The following is a 17,704-nucleotide window of genomic DNA, read 5'->3' as shown; positions in this document are numbered from 1 at the left end:
TCAGATTCGAAGTCGCAGACTTCGAGACATCTTACCATGCTATACTCGGACGGCCAGCACTCGCCAAGTTCATGGCCATACCACATTATGTCTACCTGGTACTCAAAATGCCACGCCCCAAGGGGGAGCTAACACTACGAGATCTACAACGATCCTACGAATGTGACACTGAAGCCGTGGAAATTGCTGCGACTACTCAAGCACCCAGTCCTATACAACAAGTCTTCACAGCTTCAAAGAAGCTCAATCCAACTGAACTAAAGATCCCGAAAAACAAGTCGCGGTCCACAAAGGTGAAACCCGCCAGTAAGCCAGACTTCAAATCAGTTGACCTCCAGACAGGTGATCCTTCCAAGACAGCCCTGATCGAAACAGGGCTAGATCCTAAATAGGAATTCGCGCTCGTCAGCTTCCTTCGGGCTAACCATGATATCTTTGCTTGGAAACCGGTTGACATGCCAGGTGTGCCCAAGGAACTGATTGAGCATTCTCTCAATGTCGATCCCAAAGCTACTCCAAAATGGCAACGACTACGCCGGTTCGCTCAGGACAGACGAGAAGCAATCAAAAAAGAGGTAGCCAAGCTACTCGCAGCAGGGTTCATCAAAGAAGTCTTTCATCCTGACTGGCTCGCCAATCCTGTGCTTGTTCGTAAGAAAAATAACGAATGGAGAATGTGTGTCGATTACACCGACCTCAACAAACACTGCCCAAAAGATCCTTTCGGGCTACCCAGGATCGATCAGGTGGTTGACTCCACCGCTGGGTGCACTTTGCTATGCTTTCTCGACTGCTACTCCGACTATCACCAGATAAGCCTCAAAGAAGAAGATAGAGCCAAAACAACGTTCATCACGCCCTTCGGAGCTTTCTGCTACAAAACAATATCCTTCGGACTAAAAAATGCAGGAGCAACTTATCAAAGGGCCATATAGATGTGCTTCAAAAGGCAACTTCACCGCAATGTCGAAGCTTATGTCGACGACGTCATCGTCAAAACAAGAAACCGGGAGGAACTCATTGCTGACTTGGAGGAAACTTTCTCTAGTCTCCGCGCTTTCCGATGGAAACTCAATCCTACTAAGTGCGTCTTTGGAGTACCTTCCGGTAAGCTACTCGGGTTCATCATTAGCCATCGCGGCATTGAGGCCAACCCGAAAAAAATATCTGCCATGACAAACATGCAGACACCAGCCAGCATTAAGGATGTCCAGAAACTCACACGCTGCATGGCCGCCCTCAACCGGTTCATCTCGAGACTTGGAGAACGGGGACTACCCTTCTTCAAGCTTCTCAAACGCCAGGACAAGTTCAAATGGACGGAAGAGGCAGATGAGGCACTAACACAACTCCAAGACTTTTTGTCAAAGCCTCCTGTACTCACCGCTCCTTCTCCGAATGAAGACTTGCTCCTATACATCTCAGCTACTAGTCATGTCGTCAGCACGGCAATAGTAGTCGAACGGTCTGAACCGGGCCACTCTTACAAGGTCCAACGACTTGTTTACTTCGTCAGTGAAGTACTCTCGGACTCCAAAACTCGGTATTCACCGATACAAAAGCTCTTATACGCTATTTTGCTCACCTCCCGGAAGCTGCGCCATTACTTCCAAGAGCATAGCATCACGGTTATCTCCGACTTCCCGCTCGACGAAATTCTCCACACCAGAGATGCCACGGGTAGAATCTCCAAATGGGCAGTTGAACTTGGAGCTCTCACGTTGAACTTCAAGCCAAGAACAGCCATCAAGTCCCAGGCTTTGATCGACTTTATAGTTGAATGGACTGAAAATCAAGTTCCAACACCAGTCGAACGACCAGAACATTGGGTAATGTACTTTGACGGATCCCTCAAACTTGAAGGAGCCGGCGCAGGCGTATTACTCATCTCCCCCAGGGGAGACCAGCTCAAGTACGTGCTGCAAATATTATGGGACGCATCTAATAACGAAGCTGAGTACGAAGCACTGCTACACGGCCTTCGCCTCGCAATCTCCCTCGGCATCAAACGACTACCGGTGTACAGCGACTCTCTAGTCGTTATAAACAGGCTCAATGACGAGTGGGACCGGAACAAGGATACTATGGACGCTTATTGCAAAGAAGTCCACAAACTGGAAACCAAGTTCTCTGGCTTGGAATTTCATCACATCGTCCGCGACAACAACGTTGCCGCCAACGTCTTATCTAAAATGGGCTCCACTCGCGCAGAGGTTCCAGCAGGAATCTTTGTACACGAACTGCGCAAGTCGTCCATATCCGACCAAGTCACACCGCTAGCAATCCCGACTGCTGACATCTCTCGTGAAATCATGATGATAGAAGTCGACTGGAGGACACTCTTCATCGACTACATCAAAGATCACCAGCTACCATCCGACAAAAATAAAGCTGAGCAAACCTCCCGGCGAGTAAAAAATTACGTTCTAGTCGGGGACAAGCTCTACAGGAAAGGCACATCGTCTGGATTACTCATGAAGTGCGTCACCAGACAAGATGGCCAAGAAATCCTAGAAGAGATTCACAGAGGAATCTGTGGCAACCACGCCTCTTCAAGGACACTAGTTGGCAAGACTTTCAAAGCAGGCTTCTACTGGCCAATGGCTCTGGCTGACGCCAAACAACTAGTTCAGAAATGCAAAGGTTGTTAATTCTTCACAAAACAGCAACATGTACCGGCCTACAAGCTAGTCACAATACCTCCAAGATGGCCGTTTGCCTGCTGGGGGCTCGACATGATAGGTCTGTTACCAACTGCGCCAGGAGGATTCAACAGAGTACTCGTGGCAATCGACAAATTCACCAAATGGATCGAGGTCAAACCGGTCACTTGCCCCAAGGCAGACCGGGTCCTCGACTTCTTGGATGAAATCGTACACCGCTACGGTCTTCCCAACAGGATTATCACAGACCTAGGGTCAAACTTCAATAATCACGACTTTTGGGAATATTGCGAGAACAGCGGCATCGACGTCCGCTATGTCTCGATCGCTCACCCGCGAGCCAACGGACAAGTCGAGCGTGCTAATGGCATGATACTCGACGCCCTGAAGAAAAGACTACATGACGTTGGCAACACCAGAGGTGGCAAATGGCTCAAAGAGTTACCAAATGCTTTGTGGGGCCTCCGTACCCAACCGTGCAAGACTACGGGGCCATCACCCTATTTCCTGGTATATGGCTCGGAAGCCATACTACCCACTGACATCATGTGGCAATCACCATCCATCGAACAATACGACGAAGAACTAGCAACAGAAACATGGTGAACAGATATAGACGGTCTAGAAAAAACAAGATGCGCAGCACTAGTGCAATCTGCCAGATACCTTGATGGTTTAAGGCGTTACCACGACCGCAACATCAAGGAAAGATCTTTCAACTCGGGCGATATGGTCCTTAAGCGTATCCAAGACACGTCAGGGTTGCATAAACTCAATTCACCATGGGAAGATCCTTACATCGTATCAAAGGTTACGGGACCTGGATCTTACACACTCCAAGAGCTCTCCGGAGAACAAGTACCAAACTCCTAGAATATAGAACATTTCTGTCGCTATTACCCATAGCAGTATCCGAGTAACTGTTTCAAGGCAATATCTCATGAGGACTACTTGGGCCAACTGCCCGACTACCGACTTCAAGATATCTCAGCTTCGACAAGAGTTTTCAGCTCAACAAGGATCACTGCCCTAATACAAAATCTTCGTATCAATATTTCTTTACTGAAACAAGGATGCATCAGGTTACATACGAGTACAAGTACTCGAAATACACAAAGACTACAAGCAACTGCCTACTGACGGGCTGCATTTAAGCCTCAGGCTTTTACTATATCACAAGGCCACTCAGTTCCGCCGACCACAAGGGGAAGGGCCCACACGCAAGGAAGCTGCGCAAAACGCAGCCATATCCAGGTCCTCTACCCAAGGCAACGCTAGGAACTCTAGCATTGTCACTGCCTTGACAGCGGCAACGATGAATCCGGCATGACGCGCCTAGAGGGAACCAAGGCTGCTCTTTTGCTAGCCTTGCGGAGCAGTTCTACTCTACAGTCGCACCTCCACCTCTCAGAGAGCGGGATAAAGACCACGGCACTCATCACCCATCACTCGCGAGTTCCAGCGCGTACTCCACTGGATCACGAGCTGCAAGATGAGGCGTGCGATGAAGCCTCCTACGAGGATTCTTCTAGCATCGCGACTATCCCTACGAGCGCAGAAGTCTGTGGAGGGAAGGTGGCCTCAATCTACGAGGAATCTTCTAGCACCAGTGCACTTTCTGACGGCTCTCTACACTCAAACAGAAGCAACCGAAGGCAGTCCATCGCTGATCAGGAACTTGAGTTGGTTCGCTCACCAGATGGCTCTATTTATAGTCGAACGCCACAACTACCACCTGCCCAAGAGTTACTATGCACCCGTGATCAATGAGTCTGGCAACTCCTGACTTCGCCCGCGTGATGGTACTTACGCCACAAAGGACAAAAGAGTATAGTACACCCGTGCATCCACAAAGGACAAAGTACAATACACCCGTGTCCCTCGAAAGACGAGTACTCGACAAGCATTAGGACTACTCAACACTCAGGACTACTACAAGCCAGGCGTGGCCTACGCTCACACCATTATCTTGGGGGCTTGGACTACTCCGATCATCTGCTCAAGGGCCAGGCGCACCCGACCCCAGGACTCAAAGTCGGGCGAGGCGGAGTTTCCCCCCTCGGGGTCGGGCGAGGCGGAGCTCCTCCTCCAAAGGGTCAGGCTCACCCGACCCCAGGACTCAGGGTCGGGCGAAGCGGAGTTTCCCCCCTCAAGGGGTCGGGCGAAGCGGAGTTTTCCCCAAAGGGTTGGGCTCAGCCGACCCTGGGACTTTGGGTCAGCCAGCACGGAGTAAAACTACTCTTCGCAAGACAATCACCCCAAGCAATGGGCAAATATTTATTTGTCCAAAAGTATTGTTCAGATTACTCGACATAGATTCAAGAGTACATACAAAACTCAAGGCTCTTCTAAAGAGACAAACTCCAACATCTTCGATGCAATCGGCTCCGCCTCCTCGAGGTACTGTGCATATGCCTCTTCTGTGCAGTTGCGGGCCACGCCATTATCACTGCCACCAAGTCTACCCTCGGGTAGTAGGACTTCACAACTGCAAGGACCTGTTTGCAAATAGTTTTGTAGAGTCCCGCCACTCTACTCGGGGCAGCCTTTAATCGCTCGACTAGTGATTGCAGCCTTGCGCCTTCTTCCACGGGGGCTATGGCGTTCACCAAGTCTTCAGCTGCTACAGTTAGCTCCTGGAGTTCGCCCTGAAGTCTTCCCATGGTCTGGGCATGATCTCTGCATGCCACCATGGCCATGGCAAGCATCACGCCATTTTGCATCTTTCGGTCCCGCTGATGTTCGCAAGCTGCCTGTGCTTCCGTCAGCGTGGCCCAAAGATGTTCGGCTTCATCCGCCACTCGGTCATGAGTGTTTCTCCAGTCGATAACTTGGCTCCGTGCAGTCGCCTCTTGCTTCTTGAGATCTACAAGACAACAAGTTCAATCACAGCCGACTACAGTTGGGCATACTCAGAGTAGGCAAAATACTTACCCTGATACTTCTTGTTCAGCGACTTGTAGCGGCTCTCCAGTTTTTGCTGCAGGACCGCATGATCCGTACGCTCCACAGCAAAAGATGTCGCTCCAACTTCATGAACCCTCAGAGCTTCTGTCAGTCGGGCACATTCCTGCTCCAGTTGATGACTTCATTCCTGAAAAGATCCGAGTATGGAATGGTGAGTTTAAAGCCTCACAACTACTCGGTTCATGCGACAACTCAACAAGGAAATCTACCTGGAAGCCCCGGAAAACATTGATGGCCCTCTGGAACTCCAAGTCAGAGGGCAGGCTAGTCTTTGGGTACTCTCCGCAAGATGACGAACCGTACCCAGAGTGGCACCTACAACATTTATCATGTCAGCTACCTGCTATGACTACAATAAAAAGACTACAGAGACATACCTGGAGCAGTCGCTTGTTTGGCTTTTTCAACACCCACTACGGCCAGCGATCCGCCAGTAGATGTTGATAAGGCAGCACTTCCTGAGCCCGATGCAGCGGCGGGAACCTCCACCGAACGAATGATGTCTTGAAGCATCGACATAGTAGCTCCAAGACGACCGGCGTCAACCTCGGGTATCTCTTCAACGGTTAAGTCCTCCAAAGGAACAGATATTGTAGTCGAGGGATCCGGCCCTACCCCTGTTTCTATAGGGATAGTTTCCTCTGCATCTCTGCACCAAAATGCGTCACTACGTGATTTCAAGCCAACTCAAAGTCATTCAAACAGACAAGAAAGCTCACTGGGTTGAACGTGGCGGCAATCGCACACGTTTCTTCTCGGCGACACGTGGCCGAGTACTGGGCGCCGCGGGAACAGCTACCGGCGCTGTCTTCTCGCCAAGGCCTATAAAGCCGAAGTCAAGACTACAGTACCACTCAAGCAAATACAATCGGAAGGGACAATGCTTACCACTGGCGATCACATTGGACAGCAAAGTACCAGTAGCAAGTACTGGCGACACCTCCTTTGCAACACCCGCTACTCCAGCAGGCAGCCCCAGGACCGCCTGGTCAGCAATGGGCAGCATGGCAGCTGATGGAGTTGGTGCGGATAGCTCAGGGGCTACTCTAGTTTCTGTTGATGGCACCTCCTCCGGCACCATGTCAACAGATACATTACCGACTTCTGGGTCGGTCACGGCCATTTCTTCAGAAACAGCCTCATCATCACCAAGCGTCGTATCTACAACCTTTACGAACAAGACAAAATTCATCGCATCAATAGCAAGTTCAAATTCATCAGCTATAGATACGTTCACGACTACATACCTTGGTAGCCCGAGACTTCTCAGGGGTTGAAGCATACTTAGCCGCAGAAATCTTGCGGACTACTCTGCGTCTCTTGACAGGAGGAGAAGGCTCGTCCTCCGATTCCTCAGCGACAGCTTCTAACTCTTCTTCCGACTGCGCCAAGTAGTCGGCAAGAACTCGAGACTACAAACAACAAGTCGGTAACAACAACAAATATCACATAAGTCAAAAGGGAACAAGTCAAGTGCCAAAGACATACCACGTCTGGCTCATACCAGGCGTCATACTGACGCAGAGCCGCAGGGATTACTGGTACTCCCTGGTAGTTCCTGAAAAACTTGGCCAGCAGCGCCTGTACATCATCATCGGATATATTATCATCGGACATACGCGATGGATCTTTAAAACCTGTGTACTCACTTCCCGAGTGGGCACGTTTTTGAAGCGGCTGAACTCTTCTCTTCAGAAAGTTGGCCTCCACGTTAATCCCAGTTAGCCCGAGTGCCTTCAACTCGGTGATTTGCTGCATCAGGTGATCCAGCTTGGGAGTATCTTCAGGTTCGCTCACCCAGTATTCTGCATGCTTGGGCGCGTGACCAGTCACCACAAGCAAGCGAGGTTCATGGTTCCCGATGTAGAAACACCTTTTTTTCCACTCCCCATGGGAGTCAGTCAGATTATACTCAATATATGCGCCCGAGTTCCTGAGTTGGAACCCGGCGCCTCCAAAGACTTCTGTCCTATGGACACTAGGCTGCGGCTTACAACGGAACAACTTCCTAAACAACTCGAGGCTTGGAGGAACTCCCAAATAAACTTCGCAGAGGTGTACGAAAATGGACATATGCAGTACACCATTGGGGTTCAAATGAACAAGTTGAAGCTTATAGTACTCGAGGATATCTCTGAAGAAGTCGGAGGTGGGCACTGCCAACCCCCTCTCCACAAAGTGTGCGAGCATCACTGTCTCGCCTGGATGTTCTTCAAATTGCCACGCATTTGGAAAAGCTGGGCGCCACTCGAGTATTTTCTTCGGCTGTAGAAGCTTGGCATCGACTAGTGCTTGCACGGCCTCCTCCTTCATCACTGAATGCTGCCACGTTACTCCAGGTGGCGGCGGCGCAGTCTGATTCGTCGGTCCCACCTTCGGCGCCGGCAGCACCAGTTCTTTCCCCTTCTTGGACTTCACCTTGCCCGCCGCCGGAGCCTTGCCCTGGACCTTCTCGGGTTTCTTGCCCATCTTCTTGGTGCGCATCCGCCGATTTCAACCTCAGCAAAAGGCACTTAGTCTCGGATCTCTCTCAAAGGGGAGCAAATGGCGGTGGTGGTACTTGGCAATTGCGACGGCGCAAGCGTGGAGCAGAGGCGCAGGGGAGGAAGAAAAACAGATCTGATTACTGCAGGGGGTAAACCTAACTGAAAGGAGGCCCTCCAGTTTTATCTCAGCCACCTCCGGTTTCCATGCGTCAGTTGCGCAACGGAAAGATTAATTGCAGATTAATCGCCTTTAACACTCAACGGCTACTCTTTTCAATGGACTGCTGACCACTTCAACGACAGAGATCGCCCAAGTGCTCGGGGGCTGCGGGTACCGTACCCGTTGGTCAGTTTTTTCTTTTTTCCCAAGATCTCCAAGGGTAAAATGGACAAAAGCTAGTTTGACCCTAAGCCTGACTCTTCGACTCAACCTAAGGCTCGGGGGCTACTCCATATGGAGTGCGATTGACATCGCACTACCATATAAAATCACTCGGGACGGAAACAACTCAAAGGAGCAAGAAGAGTACCTTCCAGCCATGCGACAGTTCTCGAGCACTTCAGTCTGCAACCTCTACGACTAGCTACTCGGATAGTGCCCGCAGTGCCCAAGACTGTGGCGCACGACTACAAAGTGCTCAGGGGCTTGTCGGGCATACGCCCCAGGTCCACGAGTAGGCCTTGGACGGCCCACCAAGGGACGTACTCGGACAAGATCAGAACAAGGATGGGCGTATCCTACTCGGACTAGTCAAGTATGTTTATGGAAAACTACTCGGGCCATTACCGAGTAGAACTCTGTAATAGTACCCGACTAGGACTCAGACTTGTAACCCTGCCCTCCCGTGTATATAAGGGCGGGCAGGGACCCCCCTCGAAAGGACAGACCTCAACACATGAGAACAACTCCAGTTCATCAAATACAAACCAACACACAGGACGTAGGGTATTACACGATCTAGCGGCCCAAACCTGTTTAAATTGTGTTCCTTGCGTCACCATTGATTCCTTGATTCTCGACGACCCTTACCGCATAAAAGACCACCTAGGGTACCCTCTAGGCGGGTTGCCGGTCTAAAACACCGACACGTGCTCTTCATTAGGTTGCAAAATAGCAAACCTGTTGGTGGTCGTTGTAGAGGGGTCTTCAGTCGCCGTCACGTGGAGGCAGGACACCCATCTGGTTGGGCGAATCAGCACATTGTTGCTGAAGGAGACAGTGGGTCCTAGAAGCCGGGGATGCTTGTTTGAGGGCCTCCTCTTCCAGTACTCGTGCATTATTGCACATCACACCAGGTCCTTGATCTTGCCTGGCTCATGTGCCCACTCGTCAAGGAAGACGTCGTATGGCGCCTCTAGTATGCTGGGGTAAGTGAACACCTTGTCGAGGAGGATGCCGGTGTCGAGTGACTAGTTCTCTTCTGGGACTGTGCTATGGGCCATATGTGAGGCGACTTGTTGGTGAAGTCATTGCACCTTGCGGTACCTCCTCCGGTAGTTGCGAAGAGGGTGAGGACTAGAGGTGTGACGAGCAAAAGACATGTGTCTTCGCAAGTTGCTAGACACGCCTCCAAAGTTTCTAGTAACTCGACCTCCGTGCATCCCACAGTTGGGGCGGCCACTTCTTCAACGTTTGATGTCGTAGGGGCACGGATGATCGCAGCTCCCGTGCGCTTGTTGGTTGCCTTGGCACGCAGTCGTTGGGCGGTCTGGACATCTCCCTTGAGATCGGCCACCACGAACTTCTTCAAGAGAGCCCGCGCTTCAAGCATCAAGCTTTGACGCTCTCGCCTGGCCTTGGCAACAGCTCACTTCTGAGCTTTCTTGGACTACAGCTTCTGGAACTTCATCGGGTCCTGCGTCGAGTGGACGTAGGCCTTGTTGTCATGCTCAAAGATGGCCACCGAGAACTGGACAAAGTTGAGCAGGAGTGGGGCTTGAGTGCTGACGGCGACGGAGGGTCCTCGAGCTTGGTTGGTTGTTGTCGTAGTGGGAAGCTGCCCGAAGTGAATTGCGGGCGGCGCTTGGGTCTTGGTGATGAGTCCTCCAGCTTGCTTGGGGATCAGCACCGGCGCGTTCGTCCTGAACTGGATCATGCACACTGCCTGGGTCTTGACGGCATCAGATGGTCTTCCTATAAGAAGAGGGCCTCTCGTCAGGGCAGCTCCACGTTGAAGAACACCATGCAGCATGTTGTGTTGATTGGAGAATGGCGAAGACGAATCTGATGACCACAGGGCAGCGGAGATGGGAGGAGAACCACGTCCCACTGGGCGTGCCAATTTGTTTGAGGAGAAAAATCACACGAAGATTTTTCTACCCTTTGGAATGGTGTGGGCGTGCCAATGTACTAGGTACATAAAGAAAGACAGGAACAAGTACTTTATTAATCTTTTCAGAAAAATAAATACAAATCCCTATGCGCTCCATAACTTGCTAACGGCGATCTTGTCTCGGGCGACGTGGTCTTCTGGTTCCTAGGGGCTCAGAAAACTCCTAGTTTATGACCTCCGCAAGTCTCGCTTGCTAGAGCACGATCGTGCCGTCGAAGTGGTGGGTCGGATATGTACGGTCGTGTCGTAGAAGCCGAGTAGATATCACGGCAAGGTCGGACATCAAGGTCGTGATGATCTCTGGGTCACGTCGAAGCAGAGCCGCGGGAAACCACAAAGATGGTTGGCTTCCTTCTTGCCTTCTGATTGGCTCTCAGCAGTGCACGTGCACATGAGCCACGTCTTCTTGGTTGCATCTTGAAAAGCCTCGGCTTGTGGCTGTGCATGCAAGCGCCTCCGGCCGTCAGCGTAGGGAGGGCGTGCACCGGCGCTGTGCCGCCTCGCCTCATCGTCATCCTCGCGGCATCACTTTCGCTCCTAGCGACTTGCGGCAGCGCCGTCACCGGCTGTGGGCGCCGTGTCTTCCGTCACAGGTACAAGGCTTCACGCTCCCTCTTGACATTCATCCGCCGCCGCCGACTACACAGACCTCCGTTGCCATCGGCATCCTTGCGAGCTGCATCGTCTTCGTGGGTTTGCCGTTGACAACGAGCTCTGGACGGCGTGGCCGTGCAAGGCCACTGCCATCACATCTTGCATCCGCGAACAGCGCAGCAACATCGTGCCGCTGCCATTGTTCCTTGTCTGGTGCCTCCCGTCTTCCTCATCATCTTTGGTAGCTCGCGGCGTCGCGATCGTCGTGGACGTCGCGCTTCCATTGTGGGTAGGTCTCACGGTCCTTCACCGCCGGCATAGAGACGCGGCCACACGGATGGCCGGCGTACGGCCCGAGCAGACATGGCATGCACATGATCTATGAAGGGTAAGAGAAAGTAGAATATCAACCTGAAGCACCGAAGATGAACAGAGGTGCCATGGCCGCTTCTTGCCGCACTTGCCGGCCTCGACTTGGCTCCGGACAGAGGTGCGGCGATAGATGAAACTTGGTGGACGTGGAAGGCGGCCGATCTGGTGGATGGAAAAGGCTCTCTTCTTTTTGTTACGCGAAGGAGCAGAGGCGGCCTGGTGGATGAAAAAATCTCTTTCGTGAAAGAGCGGGTCTGGTCGATGGATCGGAAGAGAAAGAGACCCCCTGGCGTGAGCGTGGTAGGGGCCTTAGGGCAAGTACATTGCTACACGTCAGCGGTCTCATAGGTCGTCTCATGCAGTGCCACGTAGGATTTTTGATGATGTGGAGGAGAGAGAGCGAGGAGAGAGAAAGAGGTCGTTGCTTCGCGAAACAACCACCTAATGAGCTAAATTGTAGGACTACAAGACAACTTAACAACTATTGTACGAGTTATTGTTGCCATACAACTCATAATATTTTATTTTTCTTATGCACAAATTAAGGAATTATATACCACTATCAGACAACTTATAGGACAACCCATTGTACGAGTTGCCTGTTGAATCGTCTCGAGATTACGTGTCAATGCATGAGACCGCCTATTAGACGACACCAATGTACTTGCCCTTAGGGCAAGTACATTGCTACACGTCAGCGGTCTCATAGGTCGTCTCATGCAGTGCCACGTAGGATTTTTGATGATGTGGAGGAGAGAGAGCGAGGAGAGAGAAAGAGGTTGTTGCTTCGCGAAACAACCACCTCATGAGCTAAATTGTAGGACTACGAGACAACTTAACAACCATTGTACGAGTTATTGTTACCATGCAACTTATAATATTTTATTTTTCTTATGCACAAATTAAGGAATTACATACCACTACCAGACAACTTATAGGACAACCCACTGTACAAGTTGCGTGTTAAATCGTCTCAAGATTACGTGTCAATGCATGAGACCGCCTATTAGACGACACCAATGTACTTGCCCTTATAAAGGCCGGAGTGCTTGGCGTGGGTGCCCAGCACTCCACCAGGGCGCCGCAGGAGTTTGTTTTGATCCGCACAAAATCTGCAAGTCCGTTTCTTTTTTTATCGTACGTTGGCGTGGGTGCCCAGGACTCCACTAGGTGCCGCAGAAGTTTGTTTTGACGCGGCACAAAATCTGCGAGTCCGTTTCTTTGAATGAATTGATACACGACTTAATCATAATAAGATGACGTAATATTTTTGACAGAAAACCTCTCAATTACTAGTAATTGTGGCCATTTCAGAATAGATATGGACTTAAGTCCGGATCCATATAAAAATAGACTTCATAAGAATTCCATGAAAGTAATTGAACACCCTAATTCGAGTTCGTACACGATCGGGGTGACCATCACAAGTTGATGTTGTTCTGCAGTCCAAATTCAGTCTGCGTGAATCCTTTTCCGTTTCGATCTTCTCCCTTGTTCCTAACCAAAACTATTTTGTATCTCTCACATCCGTCGAGACTCTACCAGGGCAGCTGGGAGCTTGTTTGACGCAACACAAAGTCTGCCTGTCAGTTTCGTCTTGATCGTACGTGTATACGTATTTGTATCTCTCCCGGCCGTTCGTGGTACGAACTTTGCGGACTCGCCTAGCTGGGCCGTACCGGTTGTGTCACAGGTCCGACTCGAGTCTTAATTGTGTAAGTAAACGACTAGACTTTGTACAAAAATTTCTTTAATAGTACAAACACATCGCCTAGACTTTGTACAAAATCTCATCAACATTGTCATTTCTCAATGGGAGCTGCATGCAAGATGATGTAGGTGGCGCACGTAGAATTCCCATGGTAAACACCTTGCTCTTGGACAGTGATCGATGGCAGTAGTTGGGGGGTATGAAATCATGAGTAGAAATGAGGGACCAGATCGGCATGTGGTTAAGTAGGTCTCACTGGCCGAGATGTTAATGCTCGTGAAACATGAGTACATCTTCTTGAACCTACAGAGTGATAACTGATAAATTACCTCGCGGACAGTGAACATATCACTGGCCATTTTGTTAAAGTTGTAAAAGGCATCCTATAAGTCACTTGAAATTTGACATTCGCTCCTCCCCTGATCATTTTGTTGCAAAATGACCCCTCTCTTTAATTGTTTTTTCAAAAAACCACCCAAGTATCCACAAGCATAATTGATTCAACATATTTTTTTTCATAAATTTTAATTTTTCATGCGGTCTTTATTAAAATTAGATACTTCTAATAGTATAGTCTTATTTTATTAGATTCAACAAATAGAGTTGATGATAGTAGCTTAGGCATTATTGTGTTAAATTTTGCTATTTGAAAAAAAAGATCATTTCAACACGATGAATAAGTCCAATCCAAGCAATTGGCCAAGATTGACTCCGCTAGCTTGGTTTGTGGTAATTTCTACATTAGTGAAAAAATTATTGATCCAGCTAAGAATGTGTGTGATGGAGTGATTTTCGTAACAGATTTGAGTAGGTGGGTGAATATTTGTGACAAAATGACTTATACTTGAATGTCAAACTTAAGTAACTCATGGAGTTATTTATGTAATTTTACCAGTGCTTTTAGAACCGGCGGAGGCACACGAGCTTCACAAGATTTTGTGCGGACTGCTATTTGGCATTTAGGTGTGTTTGGTAGGGTTTCAGATTCTTATAGGAACATTTCAGTAATGAATCAAAATCACATTGGGAAATTATTTGGATTTTTAAAAGGCAGGTAAAAACATTGTTTTACTAAAAATCATAAAAATAGTTATACTTTATAAAGAAAATATCGAAACGTTTCGTGGGTGAAGAACAGATGAGCTGACCTATGGTGCAGAGTTTAGTAAATGAATCCATGTACCCTAAATTAAGCTGCTCCCTCGTCACAGAGCATCGATCAGCTCCAAGGCTGCCACATCTAGTGTGGAGTAACTGGCGATGGCCTGTCGGAGACCTCCGAGCAACAGCAGCATCATAGTATCAGTGTAGGAAACTCTAAGGCCCCGTTTGGAAGCAACCAGATTTTGAGAATCCAGATTTTAAAGTCCGATCGGCTTCCAATCAGGTCAGATTCTAGTGAAGATTCGGAAGCCAGATTCTCGGATTCTCAAAATTCTGGAATCCGGAGAGGAGTAGCTTCCAGCATGTACTGGTTGGCAAAATTACAATTTTGCCCCACAATTTCTGTAGAACAGAGCCAATCTCCCGTCCTCCTCCCCGTTCCATCTTCCGCCGCCCGCCGCTCCCGTCCCCGCCAAGGCGAGCCGGCGCGTGGCCTCGTGCTCCATCAGCCGCTGCCCCAGCTCCCCCTCCCTCCCTCCCCGCCTTCTCCCGTCCAGCCCGTCGACCCCACCTGCTCCTCGCGCCCGTCCTGCCCGATCTGAGCGAGGTTTGACCACCGACGCCGGTTCCAGGCCGAAGCAGCAAGGGCGGCTGGCGGCCGCAGATGGATTCGAAAGGGGTCCTCGACAACGACGAGTTCTGCTGGGACTCCAACGCCACGGCGACGAATCTGGGGCTCGACTTCTTCAGCCAGCCCCCGAGCTTTCCCTAGTGGCGTCCTCCTCCGGCGGTCGTGGCGGCGGACGTCGTCATGTAGCCGGCGGAGTGGAGGGGCTGAACCTCAATTCGGATGCTGTGGACATCACCGACAACATGTCGTACATGGACCTTCTACGCTCGTCGCCGGCCGGATTGGTTGGGGATGATGACCGCGGCGGCGCTGGGCGTGGCGCTGGTCGTGGCGCAGGCCGTGCTGCTGGCCGCGCTGCTGGGCGCGCTGCTGGGCGTGGCGCCGGCAGTGGACGTGTCGCTGGCCGTGCCGCCGCGGTGCCAATCGGAGAAGCAGCTGACCAGGACGTCGACATCCCTTCTCGGACATCCGGAGGTGCACGAGGACATGCTCGTGCCGCATCGATTCGTCCTCCTGTCACCACTGCGTCGCGCCAATTCCGTCCACCACGTCCAGCTGGAGGACGAAACAATGGCGCAACTCCTAGCGTCCCTGATGCTGCCTTCGATGTTGGCCTCCAGGAGCCTGGCGCATCTACATGGAGCCTGAAACCCTACGATGAAGAGGCCGACGATCTTCAGGAGATCGATGCATCGGTAAGACTATTTGACTGCACGGGATTCTTCACTTTTTGCTCCTGCTCGTTCAATTTAACATGGCTATTATTGTTTAATTTGCGCAAGCTATTGCTAACCAATTGCGTACTGTATGTTTGTGTGTTGTGTGCGTGTGCAGCTACTAACATACATGTCTATGATTGTTTAATTTGAGAAAGCTATGTTAACCAAATGAGTACTCTAATGACAGTAACGATCATGTCCTGTACTTTCTCTGGTTCGAGATAAGTTGATTTCTTTGGCAGTGATAACAATTCATTTAGGCCCTTGTTTACTTCACTCCAAACTCCCGACTTTGATACTATGCAAAAAGAAGATTCCCCATCACATCAAACTTGCGATACATGCATGAGTACGAAATGTAGACGAAATCAAAAACTAATTGCACAGTTTTGTTGTACTTTACGAGACGAATCTTTTGAGCCTAATTAGTCAATATTTGAACAATAATTCACAAATACAAACGAAATGCTACAGTGTCGCATTTATGGCAAAATGCCAATTTTGCAACTCCCAACAACTTGGAAGTAAACAAGGCCTAGGCCATGTTTAGTTACCCCCAACTCCCAACTTTGACACTATGCAAAAAGAAGATTCCCCATCACATCAAACTTGCGGTACATGCATGGAGTACTAAATGTAGACGAAATTAAAAACTAATTGCACAGTTTTGTTGTACTTTGCGAGACGAATCTTTTGAGCCTAATTAGTCAATATTTGGACAATAATTCATAAATACAAACGAAACGCTACAGTGTGCTACAGTGCTAGCACAGTAATTTTGCATCTCCCAAATTGGCCAACTAAACAAGGCCTTAGAACTGCAGAGCAGTGTTTTCAGTAGGTGTCTGGGAATTTTGGGGCCAGTAGAAGTCCATGCCCAGTACAGGTCGTCCTCCCAGTACTTGTTCGTTCAGTTGTTGTTATCTTGCTCTGGTTGTGTATGTATTACTATAGATTTAGACAGCTATTTGCTTGTGTATGTTCACTTGTTCAGACAGCTATTTGCTTGTGTATGTTCAGAGAGCCATGTGCTTGTGTATGTTCAGAAATCAGCGAGAGATATAATGGCATCTCTGAATTGGAGCTGAGAAGGTCATGACCGACAAGGATGAATGGGATACCGGGCCTAGGGCCCAACCCAAAGAAAAAGGAAGAAGCCGAGCAAAGTTTATTTATTGTTAGGCACGAGAATTTTATTTTTTATTTTAGCATTTTACAAAAATATATAGTCGGATGAAAAAATTGCAAAACTAGTCTACCGTGGCCGGCGGTAAGGCGCTCTTAGATCTGAAACTTGTGTCGATTATTTGAGAACCAATATGACATCAAATGAAAAAAAATTTAACTACAAAGTTGTAGAACTCGTCGATATCTACAATTTCATATAAAGTTTATCTCCATCCGAGTTGATATGAATTAGTTATGATTTTTTGAAAGTATAATGCGGAGGGGTGTACCGTTAGCCGGCGGTAAAGGTCTTCCGCCAGCCCAGGCGGCGGTTGGGCCGGCGGAAGCGGCTTACCGCCAGCTGGGCCGGCGACAGTAGACTAGTTTTGCAATTTTTTCATCCGACTATATATTTTTGCAAAATGCTAAAATAAGAAATATAAAAGTAAAAAAAAGTTCTAGGCACGAGGACTCATGTGCATCTTGCATGGGCCGCGGCCCATCTTCTGAATCATCCATGGCCCACTCTTCAGGCCCAAGCAAAGAAAGACCATGCAGCTATGCATCTGAGGATCCTTGGCAGGGCGACGACACTTGCTAGGAAGCATGGAGGAGGAGAAAAAAGGGAGGAGGGGTCAACCGGAAGTACTGAAGATGTCTGCTTTCTTTTGTTTCAGTCGTTGGTTCATGTCTGTCGCGAACAGCAATTACATGGCTACTAGCTGTCCGTTTAAATTTACATGGTGTCCACTTTGTTGAGGTGTAGCCAAAAGCTAGTCTCCTAGCTTGATTCAGGTTAGGTGCATTAGGTAGGCTGTCATCTTTCCTTAGCTGCTTCTATGCTGAACTCTAGAATTTCCGTTGCTTTCAGTAATGGGAATGGGGAACGCCTCGATTCGGGAAAAAAAAAGTTTGATGATTTGGCAGCTAAAACGGGGCGGAAGAAAGCAGAAGTCG

At 49.4% G+C, this 17,704-nt stretch overlaps 1 non-coding gene across 1 annotated transcript; it reads left to right on the top strand.

The window, feature by feature from the left end:
• Window positions 1-14,254: 14,254 nt before the first annotated feature.
• Window positions 14,255-17,680, top strand: LOC101784197. The gene is made up of 2 exons (XR_002677794.1): window positions 14,255-15,556; window positions 16,601-17,680. It is a non-coding gene; the product is annotated as an uncharacterized LOC101784197 (transcript).
• Window positions 17,681-17,704: the final 24 nt, after the last annotated feature.

This window comes from Setaria italica, chromosome V (assembly GCF_000263155.2).
Source record: "Setaria italica strain Yugu1 chromosome V, Setaria_italica_v2.0, whole genome shotgun sequence".
NCBI classification, from domain to species: domain Eukaryota; kingdom Viridiplantae; phylum Streptophyta; class Magnoliopsida; order Poales; family Poaceae; genus Setaria; species Setaria italica.
Note: the sequence above shows the minus strand (reverse complement) of the source record. Positions and strands in the feature narration are given on the sequence as shown.